The sequence below is a fragment of the Myotis myotis genome, unplaced genomic scaffold, assembly GCF_014108235.1.
Source record: "Myotis myotis isolate mMyoMyo1 unplaced genomic scaffold, mMyoMyo1.p scaffold_m19_p_12, whole genome shotgun sequence".
Lineage (NCBI taxonomy): Eukaryota > Metazoa > Chordata > Mammalia > Chiroptera > Vespertilionidae > Myotis > Myotis myotis.
This window is the reverse complement of record NW_023416316.1, coordinates 35,133,344-35,156,097: the sequence shown is the minus strand read 5'-3', so window position 1 is coordinate 35,156,097 and position 22,754 is coordinate 35,133,344.

The following is a 22,754-nucleotide window of genomic DNA, read 5'->3' as shown; positions in this document are numbered from 1 at the left end:
TAGAAGAATCTCTCTGGTGGCTCACCTTAGCCAGAAACATGTAGGAAATGGAACTCTGGAAATTATAGCTCAGTATAGCCATGTTGACATGACAAAGCCAGCACACTAAAGACTTTACATACTCTGTTTAACATCTGATAATATAAATGACGATCATTAAAGAATCAAGTTATTTTCAAGCATACATGCCATCCCCATCAATTCAGACACAGGAAAGACATTTTCCCCTCCAATGGTGTTTAGTCTCCACTACCAGTAAAAAAAATTGTATCAATCACCCGAAAAGTTTTAACTGGATAACTGAAAATTAAACCCACCAGTTTAGTTTTCCTTTGCACTGCCAACTAGATGGCAATAAGAAAAGGATTTGGAACCCATCAAGCCTAAAGGTTGAGTTCAGTTAAATTAGGTAAATTTATAAACAAATGAAAATATCAGACAATTGCCCTTATTATTTTTATATATTTTTTATTGATTTCAGAGAGAGAGAAACATCAATGATTAGAGAGCATCACTGATCAGCTACCTCCTGGTCCCCCCTACTGAGAATGGCGCCCACAACCAGGGCATATGCCCTGACAGGGAATCGAACCATGACCTTCTGGTTCATAGGTCCCTGCTCAACTACTAAGCCATACCAACTGGGCCAATTGCCCTTTTTGATAGTCTTATTAGAAATTGCAGTGAATAATCCTGCTTTGGAACAAATAGACTTGAGTTTCAAACACAGTTTTACCTCTTGGGAATTTGGGGAAATTTTCTTAATCTCTCTATATTGAATTCTCAGTTCATAACTTTAGGGATAACTTTAATAATTGCTTCAAAAGTCATTGTGTGGTTGATGTGAGGAAATACATGAGAGGAACTTGGTACAAAGGTGGGTGTAAGTGTTCAAGCAATGTTAGTAAATCTCTTCCTCCTTCTCTTTTGTCTGCATCTCTTCTTCCTCCTTTTCTGTCTTTTTCCTTAATTTGAGAGCAACAAAATGGATGTTCTCAGTTCCTTGCAGCACTGAACTTTGCTTTTCTACTGTGTGTCTGACGTAAGTCTTATGAACAATAACACACAGAACATTTTAAATACCATTGGAAACACATTGTGGGTGGTGTTTGAAGTAGCATCTCTGAGATCAATTATGAATGGAAATGCTTATTTCTACGACATCAAAAAGGGGGAAATGTTCCATCTGAAAATACTCTGTGATAAGTAAACATGCTGAACTTTTTCTGGAAACGTGCTTAAAATTCCTTTGGGTAAAATCTAAAGAATAAAATTAAACACTAATGCATTGCCTTTCTGCCAGGAAGTGGAAAGTATGTTTCCAGGATTTCTTCCCTCTGTCTGTATTCCCTACAAATACAAAACCCCTTTTCACAGTCCACACTCAAACCCACCACTTAGTTCAGCGCACTTTCTCCTCTCATAACTCACTTCTGTTGCCAGTGAACACTCACTTGAACATGTATAAGGTCTTCTATGACCCCTTCGTGGACTGTCCTTGTCTTCTTATCTCATAATCCCCATGAAAATAGAGACTTCATCAAACATTTCAGTTTGCAAAATGCTTAATACAAGGTGCATTTATAAGATGTACTCTGATAAAAAGGAAGTGGCATGGGAAAGGACAGAACAGTGGGAAGATGTGGAACAGAGTGAGAAAGAATGAAAACAAAGCTCCTGGAGAATCTGTGAAATCTTCCCAGATGTCATTGCTTGAGACGTGACATAAAGCATTGAACTTGGCTGATGGATGTTACTTTCGCCCAGTGGGGCCCACATTTCTAGCATCATCAGGTGCATATGATATGCATTAGTCTGCATCAAACATTGGTTCCCCACAGATTTATCAATTTTACAGCTGCCCCTCCCAGGCCCTCCAACTTCTCTAACTATCCCCCCCTCCAAAAAGAACAGAAATACTAATGTCTTAATGCAGCAAGACCTCATACATATAGAATGCTGAGAAAATATTATTTCAAAAAACATATGAAAGAAAGGATATAGTCTACAGTTATTTTTACGATTCATTAACTAGTTTTTTAAAGATTCTCAAAAGAGGGCCATAGACTCATTCTTGTAATAAACCTATGAAATTATTAAAAGATACTTAAATACACACAAGTGCCAACTCCTCCAAATCACCTCTGTAAAATTTACTAACTCTTTCAACTCAAACTCCACTTTATAACCCTTTATAAATAAGCTAGCAATTTGAAGTATTGGATTGCAGGAAAGAGCCATAAAATTTCCATGAATCCATCCTGAAAATGACATATTGTATTGGGACCTTTCTACGGAAGACAGTGCGTTTTTGGACTGCTGTAATTTTGAAAGATGTCTCTGAAAAGGAAAGGCATATATTTTCATAGCAGCTAATTCTAGACAAAGAGTGGAGTCGGTGGTTATTTTAGTCCAACCTAATTTAATGTCACAGTGGTGGGTCTGGTTTTATTTATTTATTTACTCATTTAAAGAGGCTGTGCTATATGGAAGGAGATTGTGTGCTTAGAAATGGGTAATGGTAGCAAAGCATGAAAAAGTTCTCTCTTTTTTTCTGAAAACAATAACCTACATTTAATGGTAAGAAATCACCAGCAAATTCCATTATGTTTGTGGGCTTGACATGCGGTGCTTATTAAATGTAGGAACAAAGCCACTTTATACATCATAATGTTCACATTACAAATTCACTGCTCATAATGGTGCTGCAAGTGTATGTGCAATTTTTCTGAACTTATGAAATATATTTCTGACACCTCAGGTATTGATGTATGCACGCGCGATATTGTCCCAGTGCAGGAGGGAGACTTAACTGATGTCTGCAAGATTTGATTTATTACAAGTAAATATGATTGCCTTCATAATCTGATTTTATTATGTTCGGGGCTCTCGCAGGTAAACTTTTAGTAGAAGGAAGAAGGCCAATTTTATTAAACCACTGTGTTCCTGCAAACCATAGAGTTTCTTGTCAAGGGGGAGGGGAGCTGCTGATCCAGAAAGTCTATTGAAAATTTCAAAAAAAAAAGAAGAAGAATAATCTACTTCCAACATTCCCAATATCATATCTTCTCAATTCCCACAACTATTTCAAATGTGCTTGTGCTATTTTGAGCTCTATATTCCTTTCTTGAAAGCCACATTAAAGTAAAACTCACATATCAGAGGTCAGGGGTAAATATGCCTAGGAGGGTAAGCATACCATTTCAAAAATATTGCAAGGAGAATTTTTCTCTTTTTTAATGGAGAAAAAGAGATTTGATGAATGTGAGAGAATTGGGATTAATATTGATACTTTCAAAGCATTTGATTAAAATTATTCCAAATGTCTAGGCCACAGCTTTGTTATACCAACAACTCAAATAATTAACAACAGGTTATCTCAGGATCAGAGATGGACCTGGGCCTAATGCTGTTGATGAGGAACATGGGTAGAAACAGGGGTAGTGAATAAAGGGACTGAAGTAGGGGATCTGTCCAGTTCATCCTTTAAGGATGACTAGACACAGATGTAATATACAGCATGGCCACTATAGTTTAAATAATACTGTATTGCATATTTAGAAGTTGTTAAGAGAATAGATCTTAAAAGTTCTCATGATAAGAAAAAATTTGGTAACTATGTTTGGTGCCAGACTTTCTGTGGTAATCATTTCACAATATGTCTAAATATCAAATCATGATGTTGTATTCCTGAAACTAATGTAACGCTATATGTTAATTATATATCAATCTTTTAAATAAAGAAGACTAGGCACAAGACTCTCCCAGGTCAACTATGTCTAATCTTATTCCAAGTTTAGAAGAACAAAAATTATTTACATGGAAGTACGCAACCTTCCCCCTTCCCCTGCCCATTAAAAAGGATCCTGACTTCACTTTCTCTATTTCTACCCCAACTTGCTGAGGAGGCTTCTGCTACTTCATTGACAGCCATCTATCGCCAGGGCAGTAATTCAGGTCCATGTAGTACAGAATAAAAGAAGGGAGTGACATACAGAAATAAGGGCGAGGGGTAGAAAAGAAAGGATACATTGGCTTGGGTTAGTGAAAAACTGCTGATATTGATGGGGGGTGGGATGCAAGACCTAGTTAAGGAGTTTGCAAATAAATCAGTCAAGAGCACCTGAGTGGTATGAAGGAAGTTGTTAAAAGAGAAAAAAATAATGTTATGCTGTGAGCTATGAATGCCCTTCACTGTTTTCAAGAAATACAAGGAAAATGCCTAAATTAACTTTAAATTACTGTTTCTTTGATGATCTCAGTTTCTTGGGTGAGACATGTTTCAACACATATGTATGATGGTTAATATATTGCCATTTTTTCCCCATGCGGTGGATATCATGGCCTTAGGGTAACAGAGTAGACAGTTCAGCCATTACCAATGAAAGAGCCATGGCAAGAAGTTTAATGAAGTTGCCCAATGGAGACTAAGACATTAAGACAAGATCTTCTGGTTTTCATTGTGACAGGGACCAGAATATATCACCTTAAAATATGCTTCCTTGGCATGTGCGTTATTTTGAGCTAAAAGCCATTGAGAACCAGTAGACCAGGAAAAGCTTTAAAAATAGAGCATATGGTTTCCTTTTGTAAAATATATTTACATGTAGAAAGAAATTTTTCATTTATAAAGGGGTTTCCCTCTCTTGTTCAAGATTGAAGAGGACTTTTAATAACTCATTAATGGAGAAGGCCCTGACTTAAAGCTGCCTAAACAACTTGACTAAACAACCCTTATTTGCCATACTTTCGCTGGTCCCCTTCCCATGATTAGCCTCCTCCCCACAGAAGCCCCAAACCCCTTTCACCTTATTTAACCTAATATGCTATTTAAGCCAGACCCTTTTGGGTTACTCATCACTGGGCACTTCCATGTGAATGTACAATGTAAAATAGTAAACTTCTGCTTGTTCTTCTCTTTTTAGTCAGTCTTTTGACAGTCTAATTTCTTAGGGCCCCATCCAGATAACCCAAGACATGTGAAGGTACAAAAATTTTTTCTCCCCTACAACTGGAATAGGAACAAATGGTCCTGAAATTGGTCCCAATAAGAGAAAATGAAAATCTTCATATCCAAGTGGAGATCAGGAATCAAAGATCAAGAATTTAAAGCCAATATAGTAGCTCCAACTATTTTGAGGTCTCTATATAGTCTTTTCTAAGACAAAAAATAAAATTGTATTTTATAGCTTTTTTCTTAGTTCCATTAGTTTTTATTTTGATAGTCTTTGATCAGATCATCATTTTCAAAGTAAAGTTTACCTTGAAAATATCAACCATATTGATGGAGAACAAAAAGAAGGGTTTCGGTCCATAATAGTGTAGAATGCTGAAGGAATCACAGACCCCTGGCAACTGAACATAGTGATGACATTAGGAATCACAAAGCTTTAGAAACTCCTAAAGGGACAGTTGTAACTTACGGGCAAAAGAGGAGAACTAGGGCCCATTCTTTACTTGGAGAGTTTCCTTCCTGATATCAAATCTAGAGATGGTTTGAACTATGTTTATCAAGAGAAGCCATGCACTTAAAATGCACATAACATTCATTTATAACAACCAGCCCTCTGCTTGGGTTATCACCAAGGCAAAATGGGTGAGCTATTCTCTCTCTCTGCCTTACTCCTCCAGTCTGTACACACCGTGCCTCCTCTAGCTGAGTCCTTTCTTATGTCCAGTCAGACACCAATTTTTTTAACCTGATTTCACCTCGATTTGGAATAAACTGTTGAGGGTGAGAAAGGAAATGCGGTGTCATCTCTTCCCAATTATTGCATATGTAGAAAGCTACTATCTAATGTTGCCAAGACTTCTATCTTTCAATTTTACGTTTGGACACATCTTCTAGCTTCGTACTGCTCTCTGTAAAGCAGCAACTCCTTTTTGCTTTAATTGAAATGTATTGTGTGCTGTATCATATCTAGTATTTCCTCCAGCAGGAGATCCCAGTTGGGGATCTCTCTGTAAACACACTGAGGATTGATAGCCCATACATCAAGGGTTTCCTTGTGAGCGGCTGTGTGCCTGGGAGAGCCTATGTGTACATCTAAGACGCAGAGGGCTTCTGCCCAGGAGAGTGGTGTTTTCCCACACTGCACTACTGTAGACCCAGGGTGTGGCTTTCTGTCAACCTAGCTGGGGCTATGATGGAACATAAGGCAATGAACTGTAGCTTCCTACGTGGGTGAAATCTTTGTATACTTGCTTCATTGGCATGAAACTACTGCCAACTTTTTATTATAGTGAAGCAGTAGTTATCTGTCCCTCTTTGGTGCCACCTTCCCCTTCCGTACATCAGTGTCTCTGTGATAAAAAATAGCTGAAAAGACTCTGGCCAATGTGGCTCAGTTGTTTGGAGCGTCATCCTATACACCAAAAAGTGGCAGGTTGCATTCCCAGGTCAGGGCACATGCCCAAGTTGCGGGCTCAATTCCCAGTGTCAGGGTGTGCAGGCGGCAGCTGATCAATGTTCACTCTCACATCAATGTTTTTCTCTCACTCCCTCTCCCTTTCTCTCTCTCCCTAAAAATTGACTTTAAACATCTTAAAACAAAACAAAACTGAAAAGAGATTTGTGGACAAATAAATGTAGCTGAGGTCTTGGGAGACTGGCTCACATAAGCCAGGTATCTCCCTGAGACTAAGAGCCAGCTTTCCTGGCTACCTTGCGTAAATACCTCCCTTTCTGTCTTAGTATTTTCTTATGATTTTTTTTCAGATATGCATCCTTACAATAAATACCCAGAAATTCATTGTGCCTTTGTCCAAATCCCTTTTTTTTTAGAGCCCCATAACTGGAACTCTCACCTTTGCTATGGAAATGTCAAGTAGTTAGCATGAAGCATTCGTTTATTCAAGAGAATGATGAAATGGACTCGCCATCTCAGATAAGACACAGAAGGCAGAGATGGCCTTTCTCTATTATCTGTGTTCTTTCCTCAAAGAAAATTAAGGGCAGGGGGTGCACAAAGGGGAACGTCAGGCTTTATAATTAAAAATAGACGGTCATTTCTTTGTTACCTCTGACCTCTCAGGTAGCAGCCATTTCTCCTTCATAGCTCAGAATAGGCTCAGAGGCAATAAATATTAACATAATATTGGTTTAACATCTCTTCGTCTCCCCAAATTTTCTATAACCCGAGTTCTTATTAAATCTGCATAATGCTGCCAGAAAAACAGGGTTGAAAAGCTACCCACGTTCCCAAACCGGAAATCTCCTCAGCAAAACTAATCACAGACTCAAGCACATTTGGAATGGCTAATAGCTCAAAAGGAAAATTAAGCTCATCGGTATAACTAATCCAAGACAATCAACCTTGATTGTCACAATACAGATTTGTACCAAGGGAACCTAAGAATGAAAAGAGAAAAGACTGCCCTTGAAAAAGGTGACCTGACTGTAAGAGGAGCAGGGACAGTGGAATGGTATGTGCCCACCATATCTTCAACCATTTCAGCAAGGCGTCCCAAAGAGCGTGGCTGTGGGGGATTTGGCAGATCATGTTTCTCCCTATTGGTGATATGTAATATGAGGTTAGTCTATGGTATTTTTTTATTTTAATTTTTTTAAAAAAATCTTTATTCTTGAAAGTATTCCATACGTCCCCCATTTTTCTCCCATTGACCCCTTCTGGCCCACTCCTGCCTCCACCCCAGGCCTCCACCACCCAGTTGTCTGTGTCCATGGGTTATGTATATATGCATACAATTTCTTTGGTTGTTCTCTTCCCACCCACCCGCCCCCTCCTCCCCCCCCCCTCCAGCCTTCCCTCTGAGGGCCCATGGTATTTTTAGTGTCTCATTCTCTTTATTATTTAGTCACTTGCTGAATTCCTCCTCATTCTCTAAGATCTAGAGACTACAACTCAAATATTGCTTCTTCTAGGAAGCCTGGCAGGATTTTCCCAGGAAGAGTTGTTTCCTACCTGTTGGCTTCACTGTACTCACCTCATGAACAAATCTGGCAAATGTATCATACTAAATCTGTGAGATGGGGATTTAGAGAATCATCTCAGGCAAGCCCAGACATGGCAGGTCTGAGTGGAATAAAATTGAACTATAATTGAGTAACTTTGGTAGCTGCTCTGAGGTGTCATCTGATGGTGTATGATTCCCTGTACTCATCACCACTGATGTTTGGTCACCCCAAAACCTCTTTTCAGAGGTTCATGGTTTTAGGTTTTCAAGGTTTAGATTTTTTTTGTTTTGTTTTATTTTCCCAAAATACATCAATTAAAATTCAGACCTTCCTGGGGAGAGGAAATTAAGCTTTAAGTCTTGACACATTCACTTGTTTATTTACTCAACGTGCATTTTAGATCCGCTGCTAAGGGACCCTACATCTTGTTCAAATTTTTGACAGGGAAGGAATTTCTACAGGATGTAACTATTACCCCAAGAACATATAGTATGAGTTGCTAGGGGCTTAGAAGTTACCAGAAATTAGGAAGAGGAAATTCAAATGAGATACTAAAATAGAGATCCAGTTATACAGAGTAGACCTTTATAGTCTCTAGAATTAGAAAAAAAAAAAAACTCAAGTTTTCTTTTATACAAAAAGTCTCATACCACAAAATCACATTTCTGCTTCTCTTTCCCCCGCACCCCAAGTAGTCACCTAGGATTTTCTCTATCTAAAAAAAATTTTTTTTTTTTTTTTTTTTTTTCATTTTTATGTCTTTTTTTTTTTTTTTTTTTTTTTTTTTTTTTTTTTTTTTTATTGCTTAAAGTATTACAAAGGGTATTACATATGTGTCCATTTTATCCCCCCGCCCTAGACAGTCCCCTAGCCTCCCCTATCCCCCAATGTCTTATGTCCACTGGTTATGCTTCTATGCATGCATACAAGTCCTTTAGTTGATCTCTTACCCCCCTACCTCCTGCCCCGCAACCCTCCCCGGCCTTCCTGCTGGAGTTTGACAATCTGTTTGAGGCAGCTCTGCCTCTGTATCTGTTATTGCTCAAAAGTTTATAATGATCTCTATTATCCATGAATGAGTGAGATCATGTGGTATTTTTCCTTCATTGACTGGCTTATTTCACTTAGCATAATGCTCTCCAGTTCTATCCATGACGTTGCAAATGGTAAGAGTTCCTTCCTTTTTAGAGCAGCATAGTATTCCATCGTGTAGATGTACCACAGTTTTCTAATCCATTCATCTACTGATGGGCACTTAGGCTGTTTCCAGATCTTAGCTATGGTGAATTGTGCTGCTATGAACATAGGGGTGCATATATCCTTTCTGATTGGTGTTTCTGGTTTCTTGGGATATATTCCTAGAAGTGGGATCACAGGGTCAAATGGGAGTTCCATTTGTAGTTTTTTGAGGAAACTCCATACTGTCTTCCATAGTGGCTGCACCAGTCTGCATTCCCACCAGCAGTGCACAAGTGTTCCTTTTTCTCCACATCCTCTCCAGCACTTGTCGTTTGTTGATTTGTTGATGATAGCCAGTCTGACAGGTGTGAGATGGTACCTCATTGTTGTTTTGATTTGCATCTCTCGGATGATTAGTGACTTTGAGCATGTTTTCATATGTCTCTTGGCTTTCTGAATGTCCTCTTTTGAAAGGTGTCTATTTAGGTCCTTTGCCCATTTTTTGATTGGATTGTTTATCTTCCTTTTGTTAAGTTGTATGAGTTCCCTATAAATTTTGGAGATTAGGCCCTTATCGGATATGACATTGGCAAATATGTTTTCCCACACAGTGGGTTTTCTCGTTGTTTTGTTGATGGTTTCTTTTGCTGTGCAGAAGCTTTTTATTTTGATGTAGTCCCATTTGTTCATTTTCTCTTTCGTTTCAAGTGCCCTAGGAGCTGTATCAGTGAAGAAATTGCTTCGGCATATGTCTGAGATTTTGTTGCCTTTGGATTCTTCTAGAATTTTTATAGTTTCCTGTCGTACATTTAAGTCCTTTATCCATTTTGAGTTTATTTTTGTGTATGGTGTAAGTTGGTGGTCTAGTTTCATTTTCTTGCATATATCTGTCCAATTTTCCCAGCACCATTTATTGAAGAGACTATCTTGGCTCCATTGTATGTTCTTGCCTCCTTTGTCAAATATTAATTGAGCATATTGGTTTGGGCCGATTTCTGGGCTCTCTATTCTATTCCATTGATCTATATGCCTATTCTTGTGCCAGTACCAGGCAGTTTTGAGAACAGTGGCTTTGTAATACATCTTGATATCTGGTATTGAGATCCCACCTACTTTGGTCTTTTTCAGGATTGCTGCAGCTATTCGAGGTCTTTTTTTATTCCAGATGAATTTTTGGAGAGTTCGTTCTAGATCTCTGAAGTATGCCATTGGTATTTTAATGGGAAGTGCGTTGAATTTATAGAGTGCTTTGGGTAGTATGGACATTTTAATGATGTTGATTCTACCAATCCATGAACACGGTATGTTCTTCCATCTGTTTATGTCTTCCTCTATATCTTTTTTCAACGTCCTGTAGTTTTCTGAGTAGAGGTCTTTTACCTCTTTAGTTAAGTTTATTCCTAGGTAGCTTAATTTTTTTGGTGCGATGGTAAACGGGATTGTTTTTATAATCTCTCTTTCTGAAAGTTCACTATTGGTGTATAGAAATGCCTCGGATTTCTTGGGGTTAATTTTGTATCCTGCTACATTGCCAAATTCATGTATTAAGTCCAGTAGCTTTTTGATGGAGTCTCTAGGGTTTTGTATGTATAATATCATGTCGTCTGCAAATAAGGACAGTTTTACTTCCTCTTTTCCAATTTGGATGCCTTTTATTTCTTCTTCTTGCCGAATTGCAATGGCTAACACTTCCAGTACTATGTTGAACAGGAGTGGTGAGAGGGGGCATCCCTGTCTTGTTCCTGTTCTTAGGGGAAATGGTGTTAGTTTTTGTCCATTGAGTATGATGTTGGCTGTGGGCCTGTCATATATGGCTTTTATTATGTTGAGGTATGATCCTTCTACTCCCACCTTGCTGAGAGCTTTTATCAAAAATGGGTGTTGAATTTTGTCAAATGCTTTTTCTGCATCAATTGATATGACCATGTGGTTTTTTTCTTTCAATTTGTTTATGTGATGTATCACGTTTATTGATTTGCGGATATTGTACCATCCTTGCATCCCTGGGATAAATCCTACTTGGTCATGGTGTATGATCTTTCTGATGTACTGCTGGATCCGATTTGCTAAGATTTTGTTGAGGATTTTGGCATCTATGTTCATGAGGGATATTGGCCTGTAATTCTCTTTCATTGTGTTGTCTTTACCTGGTTTTGGTATTAGGGTGATGCTGGCTTCATAGAATGAGCTTGGAAGTGTTCCTTCCTCTTGAATTTTTTGTAGTAGTCTGAGGAGGATAGGTTTTAGTTCTTCCTTGAATGTTTGGTAAAACTCCCCTGTGAAGCCGTCTGGTCCTGGGCTTTTGTTTGCTGGAAGCTTTTTGATGACTGCTTCAATTTCTTCCATAGTTATTGGCCTGTTGAGATTTTTAGATTCTTCCTGATTGAGTTTTGGAATGTTGTATTTTTCTAGGAATTTGTCCATTTCCTCCAGGTTGTCTAGTTTGTTGGAGTAGAGCTGTCCATAGTATTTTTTAACAATCATTTGTATTTCTGTGGGGTCTGTTGTTATTTCGCCTCTATCGTTTCTGATTTTGTTTATTTGGGTCCTCTCTCTTTGCTTCTTGGTGAGTCTGGCTAGAGGTTTGTCAATCTTGTTTATCCTTTCAAAGAACCAGCTCTTGATTTCATTGATTTTCTGTATTGTTTTTTTGGTCTCTATGTCATTTATTTCTGCTCTAATCTTTATTATCTCCTTCCTTCTGCTCACTCTGGGGTTTTCTTGTTGCTCTCTTTCTAATTCTTTGAGTTGTAGAGTTAGATGATTTACTACCATTTTTTCTTGTTTGTTGAGATAGGCCTGTAGAGCTATAAACTTCCCTCTCAGGACTGCTTTCATTGTGTCCCATAGGTTTTGGATTGTTGTGTTTTCATTGTCATTAGTTTCCAGGATGTTTCGAATTTCTTCTTTGATTTCATTGGTAACCCAATCAATATTTAATAGCATGCTATTCAGCTTCCAGGTGTTTGAGTATTTTGGGTTGTTTTTATTGTAGTTTATTTCTAATATTATGCCATCGTGGTCTGCGAAGACGCTTTTTATGATTTCAATTTTCTTGAATTTGGGGATACTTTGCTTGTGACCCAATATATGGTCTATTTTTGAATATGTCCTATGAGCATTTGAGTAGAATGTATATTCCCTGGCTTTCGGGTGAAGTGTTCTGAAGATGTCTATTAAGTCCATCTGATCTAGTGAGTCATTTAGGATTGCTGTATCTTTGCTGATTATTTGTCTAGAGGACTTATCCAGTGCTGTCAGTGGTGTATTAAAGTCCCCAACTATGATTGTATTGTTGTCGATGTCTCCTTTGATGTCTTCCAGGAGTTTTTTTATGAATTTGGGTGCTCCTGCATTGGGTGCATATATGTTTACCAGGATTATATCTTCTTGTTGTATTGATCCCTTTAGTATTATGAAGTGGCCTTCCTTATCTCTTGTTATGGCCTTCACTTTGAGGTCTATTTTGTCCGATATAAGTATTGCTACCCCAGCTTTCTTTTCCTTTCCATTTGCCTGAAAGATATTTTTCCATCCTTTCACTTTCAGTCTGTGTGAGTCCCTTCTAATGAGGTGGGTTTCTTGTAGACAGCAGATGTATGGGTCATGTTTTTTTATCCATTCAGCCACTCGATGTCTTTTGTTTGGAGCATTTAGTCCGTTTACGTTTAAAGTTATTATTGAAAGGTACTTGTTTGTAGGCATTTCTGTTTTTGTGTGGCTGTTTTCTTTCTGAGCTTTTTATTTCTTATTTTTATACCAGTCCCTTTAGCATTCCTTGCATTGCTGGCTTGGTGGTGATAAACTCCCTTAGCCTTTTTTTGTCTGTGAAGCTTCTTATTTCCCCTTCAAGTTTGAATGATAGCCTTGCTGGATAGAGTATTCTTGGATTCAGTCCTTTGCTTTGCATCACTTTGTAAATTTCCGTCCATTCTTTTCTGGCCTGATGTGTTTCTGTTGAGAAATCATTTGACAATCTAATGGGAGATCCCTTGTATGTAACTTTCCGTCTCTCTCTTGCAGCCTGTAAGATTCTCTCTTTGTCCTGAACATTTGCCATGGTAATTATGATGTGTCTTGGTGTGGGTCTTTTTGGGTTCACCTTGTTTGGGACTCTCTGGGCTTGTGTGACTTTTTTCTTCCCCACCTCAGGGAAGTTTTCTGATATTATTTCTTCTAATAGGTTTTCTAATCCTTGTTCATCCTTCTGTTGTTCTGGTACCCCTATTATTCGTATGTTGTTTCGTTTCATGTTGTCCCAAAGCTCCCTTAGGCTCTCCTCCTGTCTTTTCATTTTTTTCTCCAATTGCAGTACGTTTTGGGTGTGTTTTGCTTCCTTGTCTTCTAAATCACTAATTCGGTCCTCCGCTTCTCCTAGTCTACTGTTGATACTTTCAATGGAGTTTTTCATTGCAGCTATATCACTCTTCATATCTTCTTGGGTCTTACTTAAGTTGTTGATTTTTTCATCTGTTTCTTCTAGCTTCTTCCATATGTTATCGATTTTTTCATCTGTTTCTTCTAGCTTCTTCCATATGTTATCGATTTTTTCATCTGTTTCTTCTTGCTTCTTGCTGAGGTTGTCGATTTTTTCCTCCATCCGGTTTATGCACTCTAGGACCCTTATTCTGAATTCTTTTTCTGTCATGTTGCATGCCTCTGTATTACTTAGCTGCTTTTCTGGAGAGTCCTCCTTCTCTTTCCTTTGGGGGTTTCTTTGTCTACCCATGTTTGATCTCACTGACATATCTAGACGTTGAGTCGTTCAGTGGCTGCTCCCTTGGTGGCAGTGACTCCTTGTTCTGCGGTTCCTCTTCAGGCGGTTGCGGTAGCAGCTGCTCTTCAGTTGGCAGCAACTCCTCTGGTGGGTGCTGTTCACAGCTGTGGTGACTCTTCTGGCTGGTGGGGCGAGGTTTCATGTACAGCTGCTGTTCCTCAGCAGAGGGTGTGGTGCTCAGGAGGTTGCTGTTGCTTGGATCTGCTGTGTTGATTTAAAGGCACAAAATACAACACAACAAGGCACCACGTACCAGGCACTATACACAAATATATTCACGATATTAATAACCCCAAATAAAGGTGACCACCTGAATTAAGAGAATTAGGGGATAAGGAAGAAGGAAGAGAAAAAGAGAAAAGAGAAAAAAGAAAAGAAAATTAGGGACCAAAAAAAGGAGTGCAAAAATGAAATTGGGAAAAAGGAGGGGGGAAAGTAAAAGCGAGAAAAGAAAGGAAAAGAAAAAAAAAGAGCGAAAAGAGAGAATGAAGTGGAAGAGGGGAAGAGACTTTTTATATGAGGAGAATACTCCTATAGAACAGCCATTAATCCCAACAAATTCCAGCAACAGCTCCCTGGAGATGAATGCAAACTAGAAACAACCAATAATATAACGATGAAAATAGAATGGAGAACACTAATCCCAAAATAAAATAAAGAGAAAATAAAATGGCACTTTAAAAAAAAATGGTAAAATGGTAGCAGTAATAATACTGGTTAAAAATAAGAAGGTAGTAATTAAAAGGGTAAAATCAGGTGATGGAAAAAAGAAGAAAAGAAAAAAAAAAAAGAAGAAGAGGAAAAGAAAAAAAAAAAAAAAAAAAAAAAGAAAAAAATTTGTTTCTTAGTTAAAAGGTGAAAAAAGAAGAAAAAAAAAATATTGCAGTAGTGAAGGTCCTTCGGTTCTTCTATTCTTCAGTGTGGCTCGCCTTAGACCTGCCAGGTATTCAGGAGAGTGTTGAGTTTCCCTGCGATACACTGTTCCTCTGTGTTGTAAACCACAGTCCTTATTTTAAAGCAAGCCGCATTTGTTTCCCAGACTGCCTTATTTTGTGTTTAGCAAAGAGTCAGTTTGTGGGTCAGCCTCTGGGTGGCAGTGTTCTGGGGTTGGCCTCTGAGGCTACAGGGCCTCTCTGTCCAGTGGAAGTTCACTGCCCAGGGCTGGCTGCGTAAGAGTTACCAGTGCTGTGTTGTTGCTGGGATTGAAAATCCCTCTATAGGCCAGACCCTGTTAACTCCCAGGGACTGATCAGGTTATTTTAATCCTTGATCTCCTAGAGGGTGGAATCTGGGTGTGGCTGTGCGCCTTGCCTGGGGGCTGGGGGGAGGAGTCTCACTCTCCGGAGAGAATGGCTGCCTCAGACCTGGGCTCAGGGGTGACTCAGCACTCAATTCGCTGTCACCTCTCCCGGCCCCCCTTCTCTCCTCAGTCTCTCCCCAGATTCCACTCCTCCGCACACTCTCCCTCTCTTCAGCACAGGTGAGTGTCTGTATCCGAAATGTCCCATGAACAGGGTTCAGTGAAAACAAACAAACAAACGCCGGCCGCGGAAACGGGGAAGGCTTGGTTTCTGTAAGCTTCTTCTCTTACCGGGACTGCATGGTCTGGTCAGCTCTTCAGGCTGCCCCCTTTAGGCTCAGTCCTCTGTGATCACAGACCGAGCTCTCAATTCCCCCGGAGGCGCCAGGAATCCCGCGGTTCTCCTTTCCCCCTTCAGGGGCTGTGCCTGTCCCAAGGGACGCGGCTGTCTGCCACGCGGTCTCCCTCCGACTCTCTGGGCTCAGAGGTCTGGCAAACTTCCCTGCCCAAATCCCTGGTTTTTTTTACCTTTCCAGGGGAGTTCTGCTCTTCCCGGCTGTAAACCGTCTCGCCAGCTGAGGAATTTCGCCAATTCGGGGTGGATGTTACTAGTTTCAGCTGCTCACTCCATTTGCTCAGGGACACGACCTGGGATGCGTCTGCCTATACCGCCGCCATCTTCCTGAATCTCTAAAAAAAATTTTTTAATTAAAATTTCTCCTTTCTTCACTTTAAAATGGGAAGAGATCCTTCCATTCGTTTATGCCAGAAACTCCTCACAAGTTAACCATTTCAGAGAAAAAATGAAATGAGCAGATACTGACAGTTAAATGGGACACAAAAGCACTGAGTTTAGAATATTTGAATTCCCATTTAGAAAAAAACAAAGCCTTCGGAAAATAAAATCTTTGGACTAAAAAGTATATACAACAAAATATCATTGTACAATGAATGACATGTATAATCTCACTAAATTAATATATTTTTAAACAAAATCATGAGTAGCAAAAAACAGCAAGATTATTTTTATTTCTTCAGCTGTATTAATAACTAAGCAGCGAGGTAAAACTAAAAGTGTATTTACTCTCCAAACAAGCCCCTCAAATAAGGCATAAATATTAGGAGTGAGATTGTGCAATGTAACAGACTCGTTTTTCCATAACCCACTGGCAACTTTGATTCTTTTTTAAAATCTTGCTGAGCTTGTCATTTCTAATTAAAGAGAATCCAGTATATATCTTCCTGTTACCAGGACAAACCCTCTTTCTATAAAACTGATACTGTAATGTACAAAACTCTGTATGCCATTTCTATGCATTTTCATCACAACAGGATCTGAAAAACTTGGGTCTGGCACTTCGGAGCACAATTAGCATGCATCTTCTTGGCACAGAGCAGCTGGGCATTAGAAAAATGTGTAGGGATTCGCTGTGGGTGGTGGGAGGAAAGAAACTGCTAAGATTGCTACCCCACTCCAGAGCGGGAGGCATTCCAGAGAATGTAGACTCACCTAATGACCACAGGGCATTTTGTACATAGAGAAGATAGACAGCAAAGGGACATAAATGTGCAATTTATGAGAAGAGGGGGCTCAAAAGGTTAATGAGCTCAAACTCAGTAATCAGAGGAAAGCAAATTAAGAGAGCAATGAGGTATCTTTTCATATTCATGAGAATGATACAATTCATCTGGCCAATGCAAGTGTTGGTGAAGATGTATGAGACCTGGGATTTTCATGCCCAGCTGGGGGAAAAGGGGACTGTTCCTTCATTCTGGAGAACAAGCTGATACAATCTAGTCAAATTAAGTCTATGCATATCCAGGAATACATCCAGCTCCCAAACATAAATATAACAAGGAAACTCTTACACAGGACACAGGACCAAAAGACATGGGGGTGATTATGGCAACTTAGTCATGGTGACAGACTGGGAAGCAACATGGATGCCATCGAGAGAATAGAAGAGAATGAAATGTGTTGGGCGCACACCACAGAGTACCTTGGAGCATCAGACAGCCACATTTATGTTTTTACATTGACTGTACAAATAACAACTGAATGGGCCTTAAAAATGCAAGGTACACACGCAAGCCTGCACATGAATGTTTATAGCAGTTTTATTTATAATTCCCAAACTTGGAAGCAACCATTGTCCTTCAATAGGAGAATGGATTAAAACCTATGGTACATCCATATACTGGAATATTACTCAGAGCTAAAAGGAAATGAGCTATCAAACCACAAAAATACTTGTAAAAACCTTAAATGTATATTGTTAAGTAAAAGAAGCCAATCTGTAAAGGCTAGATACTGTATGATTTCAAATATATGACATTCTAAAAAAAAAAAAGGTAAAACCATGCAGAGAGTAAAAAAAAAAAATCACCAGTTGCCAGGGGCTAGAAGGGAGGGAGGGGAAATAGGCAGAACACAGATGATTTTTAGGGTGTGGAACTATTCTGCATGATACTATAGTGATGGATACATGTTATTATACATTTGTCCAAACCTATAGAACATATACCAAGAGTGAACCTTAATGTGAACTGTTGGCTTCAGGTAATAATAATGTATCAATACTAGCTTATCCATTACAGAAAATGTACCACACAAATGCAAGTTGTTAATAACAGGGGAATCCATAAGCATGGGGAGAAGGGATGGAGAAGGAATGAATGGGAACTCTGTACTTCTCACTCAATTTTTTCTGTAACCTAAAACTAATTTAAAAGATAGTCTAGTCCTTTTTAAAAATAGTGCTGAGTTTTAAAAAAAAAGAAAAAAGAATAAGCTTTCGTATACCAGACAACATTCTTGCATTAATTTAAAATGTGTGGGGAAAACCATGCACTCCTTACAAAAATATATTCAAACAAAATGATGTTCATTAAACTGATGAGGACGGTTGTCTAGTGAGGAGGGAGAAGGGAAAGGGTGTGGGCTGTAGGTAAGGGAAAAGGAAGAAGGACGACTAGGCAGCTGCAGGCACAAGACATGAGCGACCACTGTGCACTGGGAGTGTGATGAAGCCAGCCCTCTGGACAGAAGGTGGAGCAAAACAAATATGCATTGAAGGGAAAGGACAGAGCCTTGCTATGTGTGTGTCTCGGAGGCTATTGGCTTAACTGGTGGCTGAAGTTGTGGAGTGTGAGTAGGGGAGGCCGAGGTTTGCAAATCTGAGTGCTCTTTCCTGATCCATTTCCTCCTGATCAAATTCTCAGGAAGAGTTGGACAGAGGAGATGTAGAGTTTTAAGCAGCAAAAAAGCCTGTGACAGTCTACGTTTTTAGAATGATTTCTGTTAATAAATGGGTTCTTAAAAATTGCATACTGTGTAACCACAATTTTGCAAGCTTCTGCCAGCTGGAAGTAAGTGCCTGGGTGATGGGACAATGGATCTGTGTGACCTCCAAGACTAAACATGTAGATTGTATTTCAAGATTCCCACAAAATGGCACATGGAACCCAACATCCTAAGCAGCCATTTATTGGTAGGCATATGTGGGCTCACCTCTGTCCGTAATCATGCTTTTCCAAGCAAATATTTACAAGTATTGATTCAAACTCTGATGTTAGGTATTCATGGTGAGATTTGACAAACATTTAAAGAAAGGCTCACCAGTGGATGTAAGGATAGCTCAATAATCCTGTTCATTGGAAAGGGAAAGTTGACCCATATTCTAACTACATCTTTGCTACTTTACAGGCATCCCACAAGCTCTGCATTTCCTAGCTTTTTGGTTTAGCATTTTGGCTTAAGTGGTGGCTGAGATTAGAGAAGGGGAAAAAATAGAATAGGGCAGTGGTTTTCAAAACAAGGAGGCTTTTTTTTCTATTTCTTTCTCTTTTTAAAAAAATTTATTGTCTAAAGTTTTACATATATCTCCTTTTTCCCCCACTTGACCCCCCACCACCACCCCCCTTAAGCCATTCCCACCCCAGGCAAGCCCCCACTGCCCCAGTGTCTGTATCCATTGGTTATGCTAATATGAATGCATACAAGTCCTTTAGTTGCTCTCTAATCACCCCCCCCCGCACACACACACACACCATTTGTCTCTGGATCTATTCTTGTTCATCAAATTATGTTGATCATTATATCCCACATATGAGTGAGATCATGTGATATTTATCTTTATCCAACCGGCTTATTTCACTTAGCATAATGCTCTCAGTTCCATCCATGCTGTTGCAAATGGTAAAAGTTCCTTCTTTTTTACAGCGGCATAGTATACCATTGTGTAGATGTACCACAGTTTTTTAATCCACTCATCTGCTGATGGGCACTTAGGTTGTTTCCAAATCTTAGCTATTGTAAATTGTGCTGCTATGAGCATAGGGGTGCGCATATCCTTTCTGATTGGTGTTCCTGATTTCTTGGAATAGAAGTGGTATTCCTGGCTTTTTTGATGGAGATGGTGGTTCTGAGGCAATGGGAACTAACCCAAAAGCATTGTGAAACTTTCAGCATTTCCACTGCTATTTAGATGACATTTGCACGACTCCTCGAATGGCAGAGCCCAGAGCTTGGCAGTGGCCAAGGCTTGGCTGTGAACTAAGGCTCTCTGTTGCTTTTGAACCCCAGTACTGGCTCCATAGCAAACCAATCTACCCATGAGAAAAGCTCATAAAAGGAAGCAAAATCTTCTGGTTTTATAATGAGCTGCATGCAACTCTTGGCAGAGCGAAAAGGCAGGCGGGAGCAAGGTGGCTCCCTTCCACTGAGCCATGGTCATTTCAGGTTGTCCTTTTTCTCTCCCAAGAGACCTTCATGGGGCCAGGGAGGGGTGCACACGCCTGTCTTTCTCCTTAGAAGATCTGCTTAAATACCTGGATTATGGGCACAGATGGAGACAACGAGGAAATACCATGTGCTAGGATTTATGACATTCACATTGACTGTACTAAATAATTGAAAGAATACAGAACCTAGATTAGGAAACTTTATTTGAAACTCCTAAATAGACAAGCACAACCAGGCATCAGAAATTTTGTACTTGCTGATTCTTCTGCCTTAAATGCATTCCTCCAGGCTACCTCCCTCATTTCATACAAATGCCATCCTATCAGAAAGAATATCCCTGACCATCCTGTATGAAATAGCTCTTTCATCATCCTCGGTCTCCAGACCCTGCTTAATTTTCTTCATAGAACTTTTCACACCCACCCCCCCACCCCCAACCCCCACACACATATTATACATTTGTTTGTTGTTGCCTTATTACCTGACAAATATGTCAGTTTCATGATAGCAGATTTCTCAGAACTGGGAACATTACTTGGGATATAATAGGCAATATCCAGTATAAATAATGAACATGTCCCACTTGCAATGTATCTTAGCTCTGTGACTGTGGGTAAGTCACACATCTCCTATTTCATTACTAGTGAAATATGGAGCAAAAAATATGTATTCTGCCCACCTCCTGGAATCTGTGTGATATATACGATAGAGCTGAGGGGTCAACCATTTGGATTTCCGGTGTCCTTTGACTGATATTTCTCAGAGAAGGGTCAATTCTGGCATAATAACACTGGGAGAAAGGCATAGGGCCCACCAGGCAAGAAAGGAACTGTGTGCATCACTCCATGAAAGAAGCAGCAGCAAAGAAATGCCCCTAAATAGCAGCTGGACATGGAATCGGTGAGCTCTCCCCTTCCTGCTCTGGGCCTCTCACCTGCTGAATGCCCCACCCACCTCCTCTCGTTCAGCAGCGCCAGAGTGTGCTGGTTGTGCGTGTCTGTCACCCAGAGGGCGGACCTTTATGTTTTGGGATATGGCCTCCTGTTAGAGGATAAGGGGATGAGCAATATTGTTGTCTTACTCGGCAGTGTGCAAGGGAAGTGAGGCATTTCTTAGGGAAGGTCTACCATCATCCTGTCGTTTTGCCTTTTAAGGCCTGAGTCATAAAAGCGGTCACAGAAATATGCACTTTTCCTAGTTTGTAAACTGTGTATGTGTGTGACTCTTCATCATGTGGAACAAGGCACAGTTTGGAAGGAGCAGTGGGTTACTCATTGTAATTTTTTCTCTCTTGTTAGGCTAAACCCGTATTCTTCACGCTGGGCCCAACACAGAACTCTCGATTCAGAAACTCTGGCGGGAGCCCTGACTGTCATTATTAAAAACAAAAACACACACACATATTTGTGATTCTAATGTGCATTCAGAGTTAAGACCCACTGAATAGTTGAGTAAAGACATAGGGTGGCAATTCTGAGGGAGGGGAACGTCCTTCTCAAAGAACATTAAACAATATAGAACTAGATTCTAACGCTATTTTCACTGTTTATTAGTTGAAGAGTTGAAAGTGATCAGCCAAATGGTCTAAGCTTAAGTTTCCTCACCTATAAAATGGAGGATAATATTTACCTCACTTGGTTGCATGAGCTGTAAATGAGATGGCATATGTGAAAGCCTCTATCACTTGCCCCAAACATGGTAAGCATCCAATAAAAATCGCATTAATCTATGCAATCACCCATTAAATTTAGTATGAGTTGCTGCCTTGTTGGTAAACCTAATAATGGTACAATGACTACTACTATTACTACTACTACTATCATCCATATATTTAAGGTTTTATAGATTATCAGGTGCTTTTCCATGCACTCTTGCTCGGTTCCAGAACAATCTGTAAGGAATGCAGAACAAGTGCTACCTCTCCCACCCTCCCTTTTTTAAAATGAGGAAACAAACTCAGATGAAGGTGCTTGCCTATGACTGCACAGCTGATCGATGACAGAGACCCACTAGGACCTGGAACTCCTGATCCCTAACCTCTAGTCCTGCTCTCAGATCCGCGACGCCTCCTACCAGCTTCTGAAGTGTTGGATTCAGAGTGTGCCCATAAAGTAATTAAACTCCTTTTACCGGCCACCTGGGAACGTGTGTGGCCTTATTTTACTGTCACCCTTCAAACATCCCTAAATGCTGAAGTGCCCACAATTCCATCGCTTATCAGTTCAAGCTCTCTCTGGTCTGTGTAGGAAGCATCTCTTCCCTTTGAACAGATGGCAGACAATTTGCTGGGGTTTAAACACTGTCTCTGACTCGGTGATGGGAATGGCAGCTGCACTCCTGATTCCCGAATCCAAATCTCACTCGCTGGACCACCTTAATGCAAACTGACTCCGCACCAAACCCAGATATGGCAAGGGTGTCCTGTTGAAACCCAACCCTGAAATACACACAAACGTATGCCTTCAGCTGCGTAGCTCGAATTCTCTGCTTGGAGACATTATTTTTGTCCTTTTGGGTTATGTTCCTGCATTGAAAAAAAATTATTTTTGTCCTTTTGGGCCACGAGGTCTAGGCAGAACAGTTAAAGGGGGGGGAAATGCCTCCTTAGTCAGATGGGAGGTAGGGAAAGAAGAAGGATGCACAGGGCTTTCCCCGCAGGAACACTGCTTGTTGTTATTAATAAAATTAACCTTTCGCTGTTACTAATAACCAAGGTCATTTCCCTTGAAAACTTCAGGTGGGTTTCTCACTTGCTTTGAATGTATGTGCTCACATTATTTTGTTCATATCCTATTCCCTCAAGCTCCCTCCCTCCCTTCCTCCCTCCCTCCTTTCT